The sequence below is a fragment of the Lepisosteus platostomus genome, chromosome 14, assembly GCF_059453375.1.
Source record: "Lepisosteus platostomus isolate fLepPlt1 chromosome 14, fLepPlt1.hap1, whole genome shotgun sequence".
NCBI classification, from domain to species: domain Eukaryota; kingdom Metazoa; phylum Chordata; class Actinopteri; order Semionotiformes; family Lepisosteidae; genus Lepisosteus; species Lepisosteus platostomus.
In genome coordinates this window covers 9,059,432-9,079,078 of record NC_142624.1, presented here as the reverse complement: position 1 = coordinate 9,079,078, position 19,647 = coordinate 9,059,432, and positions in this window count along the sequence as shown.

Here is a 19,647-nt window from a genome sequence, read left to right as displayed (position 1 = left end):
TCTCAGTGAATAATGGAAAGGGTGAGGGAAAAAAAGGACAGGCATAGAGATTGGGGGCATCCTCAGGGGTGTTGTTGAAGTCCTTTGGAGGCCAACAGGTAGGAGAGAGGAAGAACAAAGGCAGTATATGATTCAGGCAAGCAAATTGTTTACGAGGCATAAGGAAGTCAGACCAGGGGGCACTTTTAGAAGAGATGCAGGACTGAAGACTTGGCTGCTGGAAATGTTGAGAGCATACTATTGTTACATTATAGGGGTATATGAAAGCAGTGTAATGGGAGCCGGTAATTCAGGACCCTATGCAGACAGTATAATCCAGTTGTAAGTGGAGAAGGACAACAGGGAAGAGACGTAGAGGATCAGGATGGGTTGACAGACAGTGGGGCATGATGGCCGTGAAGGGGGGATCCATCCAAGCCGAGACAAACAAGGTTAAAATATGGAACGGGATCCAGAACAGGGAAAAGGCCAGGCGCTCATTAACTCAGATGGTCAGGACACCCTGATAAAGCCTATGCAGCCGGGTCTCTCCTGGACCCACTGCTGAGCTAGGAATAGGGAGAGTTCCAGGCTTAAATAATGAGAGACAAAACAGGAGGCAGGTGCACATAATCAACTAAAATACAAAAGGGTCGGAGCTGGGGTTCCATGGCTTACTCATAGGAAGTGGAAGTGCTGAAGTTTTTGGTTTCCTTTAAGCAGGTGGAAGAAAATAAAAGGCATGAAAAGTAACATGGTGAGGTGTGTCTCTGGTTAGAGAAAATGCCAAATGTGAAAATGAAATACTTGTAAGTAAGCAAAAAGGCAAGAATGTGGATATTTACAGTATATATAGGAAGGCAAGAGAAGGCAAGACTGGACTTTTACATACTCCTGCAGTTTTGTTTTAAACTACATTTATCTTAGAAGCATCAAATTACTTTTGAACAAATGTGACATCACCTAGGACATGGTGCAGTAGCAATGACCTTTAAATACAAACGTCTTGGGAAAACAGATACACAGACATAACTATAGTGTAAAACGTAATGCTCTTTAGAGTGCTAATAAATCCAAATGTAAAAACAAAATCTACCTCTCTCCAAGCTTTAACTAGACTCCTTTCACCTCTCAGCGTAATGCTAAAGCTGCACTTTGAGTGGCTTACCAGGAAAAACCTGTATGTCCTTGAATGCTCCTGTCAAATTTAGCATTGATAAGTGCAAAATGATTAACACAGAAATTGAGAACATATTGCATGGGTGATTCTGAGCTGTGGGATACCTTGAATGAAAGGATATGTGTATTTATGTAGATATGTGTATGCTGTCCTCAAGGTAATGTACAGTAGGGAAGCAATTAAAAACTAAACAGAATATGTATGGGCAAAGAGTGTTGAAAATCCATCCAGGGAAGCTGTGCTAAAGATTTGTCAAGCACTAGTAAACAATTTTAAGATTACAATATTGTAATGAAACAGGACATGGGGTCATAATTGGAAGCTAAGAATGATTTTACGGTATTTAGGACAGAGATTAGGAAGCAATACTTCACGAGAGCTGTGGGTGTCTGAATTCACCTGACTTCGAAACAATAACAATGAGCTGCATTTCCTCATCTCATTTACATTATTTCTTATATTGTTACTATTGATAGTGTGTTGTTGATATATATGTGATTTCAATAAAGATGGACTTCCTGATGGTATGGTAATGAAGCAGTTCACTAACAGTGTACTAGAAAATTTCAGTCATTACTGCAGTCTCACCCATTTCACATTTCTAGAAAATTGACATGTAATAAGTAAAGATCAGATCGTGTGGGATGCAGGCAAGCGGGCTGGAACTGGAAGGCAGGGTAGGAGTGAAGGGATGACAGGAACAGGATGAGGGAGCTCTGCTTGTTCCAGAGCGTAGAGCAGGGCAGAGGGGTCTAACACTCAAGGCCGGGCAGGATGCTCCAAGTAAAGGTTGTCATAAGGAATGTGTGCCAAATGGCTGGTTGAAGAAGGAGTGTGCTATCTGGGGGTCTCCCGCTGAAACCAGGCCACTGTGCACTCTCAAGGTGGACAGTGGAGGCATACCAAACACACTGAGGGAGCCATCTGCTGGTATGAAGCAGGGTCCTGACCTCTAGTCTACACTCAGCAGCCTGAAACCTCTAGACCAGTGGTTCTCAAACTGTGTTACGCGGAGCGCTGCCAGGCGGTACGCCATATGACCATTGTGTGTGCTGAAAAATTGGGACGGGTTTTCATATTTTCTATTTTAATAAAATTAGTTTGTGTCGAATAAGCAGCCTACGTACTACAATACAGCGCATGCTAATACTTGAGTGGACACAAAAGCTACAATGTAATTCTACACCATTGTATAGGAATGCGTGCTACGAACGAAAGCGGGCAGTTGTATTTAAAAAAAGTTATCTCCAGCAAATAGGGAGGTAGGAGAATGTGCGTGATTTTGGAACAAAGCCAATGTTGTAAGCACAGGAAAGCATAGAAATGCGTACTATGAATGCTGGCAATCTTGTGAACACAGAAAAGCATGATAAAAATATTTAAGTTAACTGTTCTAGGTTAATTTGAGAAAAAATACACCTAGCGTCTTTGTGTTTCACTCCCATGCGCATGAAATAAAAACTTCTTTTAACTTCTGAGACAAACTCCTGAAATGGAAACAGGGAACAATGTAAGCTTGCGGATTGCTCAAGCAGGTAAGAACCTTATTTACCGTTGGCAAAAGAGCTGACACGTATTATGTGTGGAGAAAAAGCTGCTAAACAGCTCGACCTGCTGCCCCCTCCGAAAGACAGAGTCACTCATAGGATTATTGATATGGCGGATTATGTCAAAAGTACGCTGTTAGAGCGCGTTAAGATGAGCAGATGCTTTTCACTGCAATTAGATGAGTCTATAAATGTCGTTGATTTGGCCAATATGTATGTTTACGTTCATTAAAGTTTAAGGGCATGTCTCATGAGGACTTTCTGTTCTGTAAGCTGCTACCAACAGGAACTACAGGAGAGCACATATTTCAGCTTCTGAATGAATTTATCGACGAGAATGTCATCGATTGGATAAAATGCGTCGGAGTTTGTACAGACGGTGCTAGAGCAATGACAAGCCGACACAGCTGTGTAGTTGCACGAATTAGAGAGGTTGCTCCAGATATGAACTGCAGCATCCACCGCGGGGTCTTGGCCATCAAGAAAATGCATGACGATTTAAAATCTGTTAGACTCTGTTGTGAATCGTATCAAGGCTCAACCAATGAATTCACATCTGCTTTGCTCAACTAAACAGGCTCACCCCTCTCACTGAAATGGTGCTTTTTTATTGTTTACTTTTAATTGTTGTTGTTGTTCCTTTTGTCATTCTGTAAAGCGCTTTGAGAAGCCACCTTTTAAGGTGCTATATAAAATAAAGTTTATTATTATAATATTTATTATATGTGTATGTGAATGTGTGCACGCACGCGCACTCATGTTGGTCATTGAGATTTTCTGGGGTTCCTATGAGAAGATGACTTGTAGGTGATACTTGGATGCTTTGGTTTGATCAGGGGTGGCACTTGGTCCAAAACGTTCGAGAACTACTGCTCTAGACCACACAGCCAAGGTCCGTGCTCCTAGGTGGATCCAAGGCAAGGTAAGGAAACTGGAAGTCAGGCACAGAGGGACTCTGCTGGGAAGCTCACAAAGTGAAGTTCAAATCAATTCCGGACATTAGGAGAGAATGAACTGGGTTTAAATACTCCAGAGCACCTGTAGCCTCTAACCTGTAGTATCTGCATATCCTGTTTCCACGGTGACCCAGGCAGAACAGAGGCAGTTCACCAGCCACTGTGACTGAGATGTGCCCTAGTGTGGTGCAGCAGGGTGGGCATAACAATAACCTTAGCAAAGCGACCTTAACAATCTGTAGTTGCAGGAGTGAGCTTCCAGGTAAATGCTATTTAATTTAGATTACTATGATGAAGAAAAAGAATAATGAGTAATATCTCAGTAAATACGTTACACTTTGCATAGGCAATCTTGCATTTCTATTTTAAATAATGGCCTAGTTTCTTTGGCCATAAAGCTTAACTTGGTGCTTGTCTGAGAACTTTTTAATTTTTTTAATTTTTCAACAAAATCCTGTTTTAAAAACTTCAACTAAGATGTTGGAATCATTAAAAAGTCTGTGAGCATAGTGTTATCAGCATAATCAGTGTGATTTTCAAAGATTTGTAGTTCACAGCAAAATGTCCTCTCCATCTTCTGAAAGTATCAGTTAAAGTTTTAAATTACAAACCCAGAATGAATTATTACTTACATGGAAAGGAAAATGGAATTTTTACATTTAAATGCAGTTTTTAAATAGTTTTTGTAATGAAACTTGGAAAACATTTCTATTTTATGATCTTTGATTTGTATATTGATTTTTAACACTCCAACCAAGTATTTTTAAATGTGATGATACTGTACAAGGTGTTATTTATCGACCAATATTTTCTTCATTTATCTATCTTATTTAATCTATATTCAATCTGTATAAAATAAATATCATATACCTGTTTAATGGTAGCTATACAATATAACACAATATATCAATGATGGAGATCATAGTGTTTGAATATGAATACTGTTGTTTCCAAACCAAAGCTGGTGTTTGTTCAAACGACTGAGATGAGGGCACCGAGATTACTGATTTGTATAGTTTTGTATAGTTTAAGTTTGATTTTTGTTTTTCGGCAGCTGCCTCTTTTGCACATAAAGGGAATAAAAGCATATGATGGTCATTTTAACAGCAGATACAAAAAAAGAAACTGAAGCATGAGGATGATTCTCCTCCCCAGATTGTGTTGTCTGCATAGGGTCCTGAAAGAACGCTTCGTGACAAATATGTTTAATCATTCAAGAAATATATTACATTATTGAGTGGCATTTAATAATTTGGGAATGAAATGGCATTTTTACTGTGTTTTTGCACAGGAGGATTGCTGACATAAAAAGCACATAAATTATATTTTTCAATTTCACCAAGTTCTGCATCAAATGATATTGTATTTGATGCGCTCCTTATGGAAGATTTTACAGGTAGTTATTTAAGATAGGGCTGTAAATATTCAACATTATAGTTTTAAGTATTATTAGATTCAAACTAGGGTGTTCAAAGTTAAGTTACATTGCTAAAGCTACATACTGTAGATTTCAAAATAATTTAATTACATTTGAACGTTTCACACTTTTCACCTGTATTTAATAATAAAATGTTTTTTTAATTATATTAATGATAAAAATGTAATTATAACATTAATTTTAATTGTAATTATATGTAATTTAATCATTTGCTTTCAAATATTATTATATTTAGAGCCCATTAGAATATGTATGTTATGATACAGTATAGAGGCATGGCAGCTAACTGTTTTGCCTTAGAGTTCTTGGATCCTTGGTTTTGGTTCCAGGTTGAGGTACCTTCTGTGCGTAGTTTGCATGGTTTCCCTATGTTTTTGTGGGCTTTATCTTTTCCCTGAATTCTAGATTAATGGGCATCTCTTAAGCTGTCCATGTGTACTTTTATATAATAATACATAATAATAAATGGAAGAGATACAAATAAAGAGTGCAGAAATAGCTTCTATAGTGTTTAGTATGAACGTAGATTTGAGTATCAGCATAGAAACATGAATATTCAGATACAAGATTTGAATAATTATCCAAGTGTCATGTTATTTACAAAACTGCTTTATATCATACGGTTTCGCGGGAAGCCAGAGTCTACCTGGCAAGCAATGAGCGCAAGGAAGTGTTAGTATGAATGTAGATTTGAGTATCAGCATAGAAACATGAATATTCAGATACAAGATTTGAATAACTATCCAAGTGTCATGTCATTTACAAAACTGCTTCATATCATACAGTTTCACGGGAAGCCAGAGTCTACCCGGCAAGCAATGAGCGCAAGGAAGGGTACACCTTGGCGGGGCACCAGTTCATTGCAGCACAAGTGCAAGCTAATTTGGAGGCCACGATAAAGGCCGAGGGAGGAAATTTGGCCCAGACACTGGGATGACTCCCTACTCTTATCGAGAAATGCCCGGGGATCTTTAATGACCACTGAGAGTCAGGACCTTGGTTTAACACCTCATCTAAAAGACGGCGCACACTACAGTATAGTGTCCCCGCCACTATACCGGGGAATTAGGACACACACAGACCGCAGGGTGGGCACCCCCTGCTGGTCACACTAACCCCACTTCCAGCAGTGACCATAGTTTCAAAGGAGGTCTTCCACCCAGGTACTGACCAGGCTCAACCCTGCTTAGTTTCAGTGGGTAGCCAGTTGAAGGGTCATATGGCTGCTGGCAACTATCCAAGTGGGAACATGTAAATGCTGTATAGTAGGGGGGCCATTATCAAGCCCTGAGGAACACCAGATTTAATTAACCCAACATCAGAAACCCCTCTAGAAACTCCTGAGAGTGCCCTGAGATTCCACAAACCTTACCAGGATTAAGCAATTTTCGAGAAGTGGATGTTATCTTTTGTCAGTATGTTTTATGTTTACAGTAAATATGTTATTATTATTAACATAAACAACATTCTATATATTCATGTAGAGCACTGTTGTGTACTGATTTTTCATGATCATTGTTATTTTGTTATATAACAGTCACATTCTGAATCATTTTAAAAAGGATATGAAAACATTTTAACATATACTGTTAAACATATGCTTTTATTGATAATATTAAAACTATGTGATGGATTATTGACATAAGGCAAGTTAACAGAAATCAAGCTGTGAAGAATAAACTGTAAGTAGAAATGTGTTTTTGTATCAGGGAAATTTATCTGCCTATAATAATATCATAAAAAAAATTCTAAATTATAATACACTGATAAATGGATGGATTAAACTGTTCACATGTTTATTCATTTAAAAAAATTATTCAAAACAAACTTACAGTATACTGATGCAGTTAAATGTTATCTAGCCAATCAAACGACAAAAATAATTTGTATTGTGAAGATAGATTGTTTTTTGAATGTTTGATTGAATTATTTGAATGAATGCTTGAATTGACTGTTTTTTTCAGTTAGAAAAGTAGAGTCACATTGTAATGGCTTGATAACACAGTCCTTTGCTTTTCAGCACAGAATGGGAATTTTGTACAATAATGAAAATACAAATGAACTATGCATTTAACAGTATTATTACCTGGAAATATGAATGTAAAATCACAGAATGATTTAAAATACATTTACATTTTTCAAGTGACTATAATATATGTTCATAAGAAAGAGAAAGCTTTGTCTCCAATGATAAATTTGGAATTCAAAGACTTTCTACTAGATCTGGAGTAATTGCCTTCATAAATTTTCTGACAGTATCTTAACAACACAAAGACGATAGTGTCTTAGTATGGCACACCTGTAGCAGAAAAAAGATATATCCTTTAATCTTTAAGACCTTAGACGGAACAATTCATTGATTGTAGGTCTGTGTTTCTCCTATCACTCTCTGAAATGGTGAGTCTGCATACTACTGGATAAACTATGAAGTACTCATCAAAGTGGAGGTTCATCTTATGAAATTGAAATAACTTGAGGTGGCTGGAAGGCCCTTGACTTACCATATAACAGTGACAGGTATAGCTGTCCAGATGCCTGATTTATTAAACAGAAGTTGTGAGAGCGCCAGTAATTCTCCAGCTGATCTTCAGCTCCTATTTGTGAAGCTCAATTTCTTAACTTAGAAAGATTCAGTTGATCTAAAAGCCACATATCTTTAAGAATGCACATGTAGTCTATGAATCTTTTTCAGTCAGAGTAATAGATGGAAAATGTGCTGCTCCTGATGTATTTCAGTAGGTTTTACAGATACCTCAAAATATTTAAGAGATAAAGTCCATTAAAACAATGATAATGTAGACAATATAATTAGTATGAGCTTCACTGAAGCTTTAAGAGATCATAATAGAATAAAAAAGAAGACCATATTATTTTCCAGAGGCACAAGTATAGTATTACTGCTATACACATTTTTCTTTTCACTTCAGCAAATTGATATACAGTATACTTCTAGAGGATTATTGTATTCCAGTTTTACTGGAACAGTAAATAGGTATACAATTACAAAAAATAACAATAGAATGCAACAGTAGCTGAATGTATTAATACATATTACAAATGTTATTAGATATGTTTTCAAAAGCTCTACTACTTTCAAATATCCCATCTCTGATAAAAGTCTTAATTTAGGCAAAATCTAATTAGGAATATATTTAATTTTTAAATTCAGGTGTACAGTATGTTTACAATGCACCTAAAAAGTTTCAAACTTTGATTAGGTGTGTGCACAGAACAAAAACATTAACAGCCATCCTTTTCCACAGAATGGGAGAAGTTATCACAAGACTTGAATTCTAGCAAGAAAATGCAGGGTGCTGTCTCATAATCTTTGTGGTAGCTGTTTCTCTGGTTTGTTTTTCATTTCCTGTGGTTACAAGATGACATGTATTGGAATGGCACTTACTTTAATGGAAGGCACAGGACAATTTGGAGTTTATAATAATATTCAGAATTTTCATAAAGAAGCTATCTATAACCTGTTATTTATGAAATGTGAAGGACCATTTTGTAATTACAATGACTGTGTAATCTTGTTTGATTTGAGACCAGGGTTATGCATCATCATTTTACATAATTGCCTTTTATGTCATTTAGTTCTTGAAATATCATCCATTAATCATCAGAAGGCTAATACTACTTAGTTTTATTCATTAGCATGGCTCAAATAATGGTTGAAGGCAATAAACCCTGGAATGCATCCAAGCAGACTGGGGAATGATTTTATGGGACAACATAACCTTATTTAATCTCATTGTTTGGGGATAAGAGTCAGTGATTAAAGGTCAAAGTTCCTTATGAATCCTGTCACTTGCATTATTTTTGCCAACAGTTTTTTACTGCTCTACTGCCTCCTCATCATAAACGTATTACACCATATGAACTGATTAATATTCCATACAATTACAATAGAACTGCACACAATATAAAACAATCATAATACTGTGTCGTTTATTTGTATGGATCAGTGGAGACATGAGTAAAGATGAGTTAATTACTTTCTAGGTATCTAGAAACTAGATACCTTTCTAGGATTTAGAACAACCTGTGAACATTTAATATATTCACATCTTCTTCAATGTTATTGTGGCATTGGAGCTAGAGCTGTAACAAGGTGTGTCAAAGTGAGATTGCATAAAAGATTAAAAGTTTGTGTATGATGGCTGATAAAAGAACTTTGATAGATATGCTTAGAAATTAGGATTTAAAAGCAAAGAATTAAAAACAAATGAAGCTAAATTTATATCTATTGTCATTATTATGTAATGCATAAGTAGTTCATTAGACATTTAAATTGTGCAACATTTTCATCTATCATATTTAAAAAGATATTGCTGCTATAGAATTAGTCCAGAGAAGAAAACTGATTTTTTAACCTTGAATAGATAGAACTATGCAAATTCCATATTTTGCCCAGTGGTCTTGCAATGCATAACGCCACCTATGTTGCTCTGTCTAGTCCCCTAAAACACTGTCCAGGTGGTGTCAGTATAAGACATTTCTATACATATAATTAACCCCTAGTCATTTACACTTCCACTTACAAATGTCTAGATTTTTTTAAGGGATTGTTAGCCCTTCATGGCCCACTGTCATAATGAAAGGCAACCTCTAAGCTTCCTCCTTATCCTTCCTTACTAGCATAGTGGTCTGCCCAAGTGTCCCTTTTCTTTGGGAAATGTTGTTCAGTACCAGGTGTTTTTTTCTTCATTTCTCAAACAGCACCAGTCACCTGCAGTTGTAAGATCTAATGAAGCCATTTTCTAGCCCAGATGGTCCTGTTTGACCAGGGATGCATAGAACCATTCTCTCGCTCATGCTGCTCACACAGGAGCAGAAATATCCTTTAAACATTATTTTATGTTTAAGCACCTTTAAAGTAAAACATCTCAAAGCTCTTTACAAGAAAATGGGATTATGGAAGACATGAGCTCAACATTACAAGCAAAAATAGCCTGTTCCTTCACTTCTTGAACCTACAGTAGGTGCACACTATAGCAACATTTTCTGAACTGAATCTATATACTTCTACCAGAATAATCCCCATCATAGTGCAATTAGTATTTTCACATGAATCATTTCTTATTATGTATGTCAAAATATCAGAAAGGTGAATACAGAGCTCTAGCATAGAGGTTCTTAACCATGATCCTAGGAGACAACTGTTTTCTCATTTTTGTTCCAGCAGAGTTATTAATCACAGAATATTTTATTTCACTTTTCTATTAGGGGCACATTTCTAAAATAAGTGTATGCAAGTTTAGGAGTGACTGCTTAAGTTCTCTATTTTGAAATTGTGGGAAATATATGGAGTAGGATACTTTTATTGGAGACTGAGTACTGAAACAAGTTAACCAGAAGCCTAAACAAGTAAGCAGATCAATTAAATCAGTAATTCGTACCAGAGATTTATAGCTGGAAAAAAACAGATGCTGTAATCCCCTATTACTGTGTATGGGAACAACTGCTCTAATGTAAGGCTACTGGCCAGAACCTGGATGGGAGACCTCCTGGGAAAAACTAAGGCTGCTGCTGAAAGTGGTGTTAGTGGGGCTAGTAGGGGGAGCTCCCCCTGCAGTCTGTGTGGGTCCTAATGTCCCAGTATAGTGACAGGGACACTATATTGTAAAAAGACGCAGTCCTTCAGATGAGACATTAAACCAAGATCCTGACTCTCTGTGGTCATTAAAAATCCCAGGGCCTTTATTGAAAAGATTAGGGGTGTTATTATGGTGTTCCATTTCCCATTGGTCTTCACCACTCATGGCCTCCTAATAATCCCCATATGTGAAATGGCTTTATCACTCTCCTCCCCACTTATAGCTAATGTGTGGGGAGTGTACTGGTGCACTATGGCTGCTGTCGCATCATCCAGGTGGGTTTTGCACATTGGTGGTGGTGGAGGGGAGTCCCCATTACCTGTAAATAGCTTTCAGTGGGGTGTCCATAAAATCCTACATAAGTGTAAGGGATTATTATAATTGTTATTAATATAATAGGCCTTTCGTGTGACTGAAAACAGAACTACAATCCCATTTATTATGTAACATTGCCACAGCACGAACATTGAAGTTTGCACTTATATTTTTTATTAAAGGTTCTGATACAAGCAGTTGAAGGCAGCAGAATCGCTGAATACTAATGTGGCACAAGGTAGCACAGATGTGATGGAGCAAGCTCAGGCTTAGTTTAAGCCTCCTCCTTCTCTGCGGTAAACCTGCCTTGATTGACTGATTGGACTCCATTAATTAATGGAATTAATTCCATTCCACAGGCAGTAGAGGGATCAGCTGATCGGCCCTGTGTTTAATTGGGGCATTCCTCAGGAGCAGTAGCAGTCACTACGACAGTAGTCAGGTACAGTACAGAGGGGAGGAAACTGTCTAAGCTCCTGCAGTTCAGGGAGGGGGGATGTGTCAGTTGTATCTGGAATTGTAGAGAGTTAAGAGCTCTGCAGCCAGCCTGCAGTCCTAAACAGTTTCAGGCTTGAAAAGACAATGAAGACTTGCAAGGATTATGTTATGGGTGGATTTAGTAAAGAAAGATGGATTCTCAATGTTTAGTATTTATTCCTCTATTGTGTACTGTATTCCTAGATTAGTTTGAATTCTGTAGTCCTTATAGTGTAGTAAATTAACAGTGTTTTTAGTTGGAGACTGGGTCCGAGGAGTGTTGAGTGTGCCAGGTGTTCCAAGGAAAGATTTATTTCAAAATACATATTTTGTAAGGAAGAAGAGAAATGGAAACTTCGAATGTTTTGGAAACTAAAACCTGTCAAAGACTATTTTTTTAGATTGAGCAGGCTTTGCTGAAAGGGGACCACTGGTAAATCTTAGGAGCCTGGAGGGGTTTCACAAGCCAACAGTGACAGATCACTGAAATGCACACTCCTAAAGTGGATGATATGCTGGCTTTGTGGTTGGCATTCATTACAACAGAGAATGCAAAACTATTTTATTTTACCTTGAGACATTCTGTACCTTGACAACCATCTTAATTCAATCAGAAGTCCAAACTATATTCTCATGTTAACTACTATAGTTATTTGGAAAAGACATATTGAGGCTTGATATGCATCCCCAAGCATATCAAGCTTAGTCACTGCTTCAAAGAAGTCTAATGGTCTATGGCTATAACTGGTTTAGAGATATTGTTAAAAAGCATTACTACTCACAATTATTCTGTTCACTACTAAAGAGCCTATTGCATACTTTTTCCAGCAGTGTTTAGCAAATTAGACCTATGACAGGAGTCTATTCCATTTTCTACAGCTCCAATCAGCAGAGACCATTTGTCATACACAGTAGTATTTTCACATATAAATGCATACCATTTAACCTCGTCATCTAGCTGTTTAAAAAAAATATGAATCTTGTGTTCTCAGGCATACCAGCTGCATCAATTTACCTGTGTGTGATTGCTGTACAGAATTTAAGCACAGGCACAGCATGATAAGCATCTCAACCAGGTTTTCTATTGCGTTTCCATGACAACACTGAGAAGCAAGTTGCTGTTGTCTTGCTCCCTCACACAAGTGAAGCAAACATACACCCAATGGGAAAACAAGAGTCACTCTGGCATGTTAGCATGTGCAAAGGCCAGTGAAAAATGGCACCTCTATCTTTGTGGTTGCTCTCTAACTTTTATGGACCAATTACCAAGCCTGAACAACATTGTTAGAATTAGGTCAAAGCACACACTGTTAAGCCCTTATGATGGTCAGACATTGGTAAATTGAAATGTTAGATTTTAAAGGGGAATTCACACCTGGGAAACAAACTTAGTTTGATTATCTTCACATTCAGTGACATCAGTAATATCCTAACAGATAATGAATGACAAAAAGCTGAATTACACTGAGGAACACTTGCCTGTCACTATTGATAAGCTGTACCAGAAATTAAACAGAAACCAGTTTCTGCCAGATAATGTGGCAATAATAAAGATTACTGCACAACCAAAGGCATCAAAGACCTAAAATATTTTTTAGTTTCCTATGAGATGTTCTGGAAGTACATTTGCATACTGTAAATCTGGGAGTTTGCTGCTCATTAAGGGCACATATGAGATGTCAACCTCCAGCAAAGGAATTCTGACATTATCCGTTGGCCTAACACTGTCCAGCAGTCAAAATGGTTATTTTATGTCTTTGGTTTGTATTTGTGATCATGCGCTTAATATTAATGATTAGTATTGTATATGTTTTATGTAAATTTATATAATGTAAGTTTGGGTGAATCTATGCATGAACTTGATCATTTTAAAATAAAATATACCCAGTGATTTCTTTATTCTCTATTGCTTTCCACTATTTAAATTTATTTTTTATGTTCTTTATATGTTATTTGTTTGCCTAATGTCAGGTATACTGTCTGATGTATTCCTTGCACAATTCTATGCACATTGCACTTTATGTACCCTGTACCCTGTCAGAAAATGTCTATGTCAGCATTGTCTATTGCATTGTCTTGTCTGTATTCACACTATAGACCTGGAGAGTGATATCTCGCTCTTCTGTATACTTGTATATGGCTGGAATGACAAATAAACTTGAACTTGAACTTGAAAAGTGTAAAGCTAAATTTCCCTGGAGCCACAGTTAATAAAAGGCAAATATGATATCCAGTGCTAATGAAGTTTGTGTTCAATGAAGGACCATAATCAGGATATATAAGGGAATAGCAAAGCACCACTGGATATCTCTTCATAGAGCTTGGATAAATAAGTTGATACAACTTTATCACAGTTTATCAATAAATAAAGACAAACCATTTGCAGAATTAGATCTAAAACTTTTTGTTTTAATGTGGTATTACAGTGGAAAACATTTTTGGGTACAAATTGGTAAGTTATTAAAGTAAAAAATTATAATTCCTGTAGAATGTAGGCATCCTCTCACGAGGCACCAGTAATGTAGGGTTTGTGCATTTACTGAGACAATAATTAATTGTAGCAGTAAGTCACAGAATTATTCTTCTGATGGCTATTAGAATCAACCTTGCGGGATAACTCAAACAACGCACACACATGGATACTAATACACGAAAATTCATTTATTGATAAATAAAATGTGCATATAAACATAACAGATCTTATCGTGTGGGTTAGCAGAATACAAAAGGTATATATTCAATCACGAAGAGTAACAAATACCAAGAGGGACATACGTTCAGTATATCATTCATTTAGACCGTTTCTTAAATGAACTTGGATTACAACTTCTACACTAGATACTCAAAAGCAAGTACATCACTCATAGGAATTAAATTGATATAAACTCTGGTTGAGGTAACAATTGAATTCTAGAGCGGTAATACAGAATGTTGAATACTCATCTAATCTGTGTGGATTCAGATCCCCTGCGGGCACAAGGAAACAGCTGCAGGCTTGTTGCTGTGTCCAATCGGCACTCTCTGGCTCTGTGCCAGGCAGTGGCCGGTGCATGCGACTTGGTGGGAGAGATTTGATGTGCTGTGCTGGTGATGCTCTCTGAGGACCGGCTAGTTAGTTCTGGCTTACTAGCAGAGTTTGTGCACAGGAGAAAAGTGACTGCCGGTCCCAGCAGGTCACACTACTTAGGCAGGAAGACCGGTTCATTCCTGATGAAGTGCTAGTCCTGAATCCTTAGATTCAGATTGGGTTCACAAGGCTTGCTCAGTCGCTGATTTTGATTATACATACGATGCAGAAACACCAAAGGAATATGGTCAGTGTAAATACTTACAGGTAGGTGGCTAGAACCTACATGAACTTCAAAATATTGTAAAGCAAGGAGTAACGCCAAAGCTTCTTTCTCAATTGTCGAGTAATTTAACTGATGTTTATTAAACTTTTTTGAAAAGTAACACACTGGATGGTCCAATCCATTCTTATCCTCTTGTAACAATACTGCTCCTGCTCCCACAGCGCTTGCATCAACCTCCAATTTAAATGGCAAAGAGAAGTCAGGGGCAGCAAGTACAGGAGTACTACACAAAAGAGCTTCACATTCTCAAATGCATGCTGACATTCTTCGGATCAGGTGAATGGTTTGTTCGGGCTTAGTAAACTCGTCAGTGGGTTCACTACAGTTGAAAAGTTTTTACAAAAACTTCTATAATATCCAGCCATACCAAAAAATCTACGAAGTTCCCTCCTTGTGGTAGGAACTGGGAACTCATTTATGGCGGATATCTTAGCTTCTATGGGTCGAACTTGACCTTGTCCGACCTCTTTTCCTAAGTAAGTCACAGTGGCTTTTCCGAAATCACATTTTGCAAGGTTGAGGGTTAGATTTGCCTTCTCTAGAAGCTCAAACACCATTTTTAACAAGGCCACGTGGCCCTTCCAGTCCATCGAATAATTAACTAAGTCATCAAGGTAAGCATTACAATTAGGTACTTCTGCTAAAACTATATTGACTAGCCTCTGGAAAGTGGCAGGTGCATTACGTAGTCCAGATGCCATGACCGTATATTGCAAGAATTTATCAGGAGTTACAAATGCTGAAATTTCAGAGGCCCGAGGAGTTAAAGGAACCTGCCAGTACCCTTTTAATAAATCTAGGTTAGTCACAAAATGAGCAGAACCTAAATTGTCTATACAATCATCCATTCTTGGCAAAGGAAACGAGTCAGGAACAGTGACTGCATTCAATTTACGATAATCTGTACAAAATAGATAAATTCTATCAGATTTAGGTACTAGTACGCATGGGGAACTCCAAGGACTATAGCTTGGTTTAGCTCATCCATTCTCAAGAAGGTAGTTTACTTCCTCTTTCATTATTCTTCTTTTTGTAACATTAACACGATAGGCATTTTGTTTTATAGGTTTAGCACCATTAACGTCAATATCGTGGTGTAACAGATTAGTCTGAGTAGGAATATCACCAAATAATGTTGGAAACTGACTAATTAATTAATGATATCTTCACTTTGTGAATCTGACAGATGACTAAGGAATGAGGGAAGGTTTATCAAAATATCAGAATTTGATAAATGAGCACACTGTTGAGGTGCGTTGCGCAAAATTAAACCATCCTCATCAATCGTTTTAGTTTCAACATTGTCTATAACTGGACTGGCTATTACAGCCGATGAGACAGCGGACATTGTAGTCTTATCTACATTACTCTGTTCCGAAGTCTCTCTGTTTACATAAGCCTTCAACATGTTTACATGGCACACTCGAGTCTGTCTCTTGCGGTAAGGAGTTCGAATAACATAATCTGTATCACTAAGTTTTTCAACTATCGTGTATGGTCCAGAAAAACGTGCTGAAAGGGCAGGAATGGGCAGAATAACTAAAACTTGGCCACCATGGTTAAATATGCGGGCAACAGCTTTCTTGTCATGACACCGCTTCATGCCTTTCTGTACTACTCCTAATGTCTCCCTTGCTAGTGAACAAGCATTATGAAGGCGCTCTGGGAATTTTTCTTACATATGTTAGTACATTTGTTTTAGGATTTTCTACAATGTCTTACATTTTCTCTTTATACACTTTTAATGGACCTCTAACAGTATGTCCTAATACAAGTTCTGCTGGACTAAAACCCAGAGATTCTCGAACTGCAAATAATATCAATGGAATGCCTTCATCCCAATCTTTTCCTGTTTCATAACAGTACTTTCTTAACATAAATTTCATCGTTTGATGAAATCTTTCAAGAGCTCCCTGACCTTCAGGATGGTAGGCACTTGACACCCGATGTGTGATATCTAAAGACTGTAATACTTGTGCAAAAAGTCTAGATAAAAAATGTGTGCCTCGATCAGACTGTACTATTTTCGGTAAGCCGAACGTTTAAAAGAATTGAATGAGTGCCTTAACAACACTGGACGCAGTAATTTTTCTAAGTGGAATTGCTTCTGGGAACCTTGTAGCAACACACATGATAGTTAACAAAAATTGATTTCCAGATTTAGATTTCGGTAGTGGTCAAACACAATCAACAATGACATGTTCAAAAAGTTCACCAATAACTGGAATTGGGTACAACGGAGCAGGTGGAATCACCTGATTTGGTTTTCCAGTAAGTCGGCATGTGTGACATTCTTTACAAAATTGAACAACGTCAGACTTCAAACCAGGCCAAAAGAAATGTCTAAGTATTTGATCGTATGTTTTCGTGATTCCCAAATGACCCGATAATTGGTGATCATGGGCGAGAGTAAGTATTTGTTTACGATAGCCTAATGGTATCACTATCTGAAATACTACATTCCAGTCCAGGTCTACTGTAGTATTGGAACACCATTTTCACATAAGCAACCCGTCTTCCATGAAATAAGCAGTTTTCTTCTCTTTAGCCTCCTCAAGTCTAATTACAGAAGAGAAACATTTAGCTAAAGAAGGATCCACTTTCTGAGCAGCTACTAACTGTTCCCTAGATAATTTCCCCTTTATTTCATTATTCAGAACACGCAATCCTACATCTAGTCTTTTTGCTCAGGACTGTTTCTTGTCCTCATGTACCAAAAAAGATTCAGACAAATCTACTAAGTCACCTAGTTTCTTTGATTGAGCACGAGTAACTACACACGCAGGAAATGCATCAGGAAATGTTTCTACTAGTTCATCGCGAGCATGAGCTTCCGGTTCATCCATTATTTCTAACACTGGCTTAACCTTTCCACCAGCCAGGTCATTTCCCAGTATAAAGCTTACCCCTTTAACGGGTAGCGAAGGACGTACCCCAGCTCTAACAAGTCCAGTAACTAAACCACATTGTAGATGTACACGGTGTAAAGGCACTTTCATACAACCCATTTCGATGCCTTGAACTAATACACTCGAACCACAAAAAGATTGATCAGACAAGGGCAGTGCATCCGCAACAATAAACAACTGGGCCTCTCCAGTAACTCTTAATATTTGAATTGGTTTCTGATCTATTTGTTTACCCGTTAGCGAAACGAATCCTTCCATAATAAATGGTTCATAACTAGGGTCAGGGAGACTGTTTTCACTAGACAAAGGAATAGCAGAACGGGAAACAGTCTTAACAAACCCAGCACTCTTAGGATGTTGCTGTTGCTGCTGCTTACGTTTTAGGGCCAAACAATCTGCAATTATATGACCTCTCCTGCGACAATAAAAACATTCACGCTCCTCTTTAGGATGTGAGGAACTAGTTTTTACTGGGGAAGACAGAGACTGGGAACTTGGAGTAGACAAAGTCTTCTCCACACGCGCAGACGTGAAAACATTCTTATGAGTGAGCACGAACTCATCTGCCAAAACAGCGGCTTGTGCTAAAGTAGTTACTTTTTGCTCATTGAAATACACAACAATGCGTTCAGGCAAACAGTTCTTAAATTCTTCTACGAGCATTAAATCACGCAATGAGTTAAAGTCACTCACTTTACTGGCTACAACCCATTTATCAAAGAGAGTGCCCTTCTCTCTCACAAATTCAACAAATGTCTGGTCTGACACTTTACGATGATTTCGGAAGCGTTGTCTATAAGCCTCAGGAACTAATTCGTAAGCCCGTAAGATAGCAGTTTTCACAGTATTGTAATTCAAACTTTCTTCTAAAGAAAGTGTAGAACAAACTTCCTGAGCTTTGCCCACTAATCTACACTGCAAAAGCAGTGACCAAACCTCCTTAGGCCAACGAAGTGATGTGGCAATTCGCTCGAATGCACCAAAGTACCAATCAACTTCTGTCTCCCTAAACAGAGGAACTAAAGCAATGTGCTTACTTACATCAAAGGTGGTAGAGAGTGGATCTTGCAAAGGAGACACACTAGAGGCCTCGGAGTGGGTCAGCTGCGCAGCAGGAGCATTCCTTTTTGCTTCTAGTTCAAGCTGACGTAGCTTAACCTCTTTCTCCGCCTCGATCTCCATCTTACGAATTGCAAGGCGCAAGTCAAATTCTGCCTGGCGTACTTGGGCTTTTTCCTGCGCCTCCATGTGCAAGCGGGCCAAACGAACTTTCAGACGAGTATCGCTTTTGACCCGGTAGAGACTGGAGAGAACGGTTCAAAGGGAGGCAAGGTGGCCTTGACCTCAGCCTCCGCTAAGTCTCCAGCCACCCCCTGCACCTCGTCCTGTTCTTCCACCACCATAGCAGGTTTAGCACCAGCCCCAGGAGAACTGGCGTCCTTGCTCGCTAGTGCAAAGATCTCTAACTCCACCAACCTATCCATCACAGCTCTCTTGATGTCCCTTTTAAGAGCTTGCGTCAAAACCTGAATTTGGCGCAATTCATCCTTCCTACACTTATCCAGCTGCTCAAAGGAAGGTTCCTCCACAAACTTTCGCAAATCAAAAGTAGCCATAACTACAGTACCTTGCCAAAACACTATCCACAAATCAAAATCCTGTACCAGTCCTAAAATGCACAAAAGTACCAACACCAAAGTTCTGCACCAAAAAAAAATAATCCTTAGGACGGGAATTTGATATCCCGGACGAGCCCCCAATAATGTTACGACCCCAAGTGTCTAGGGGTAAAGGGGTGTAACATTTAGGATAATTCTTTTGGAAGCAGGTGGGTTTTGGTGAGGGACTAGGAAGCTTGATAACAAGGGTAAGGAACTAGAGTGGTGCCAAACGAAA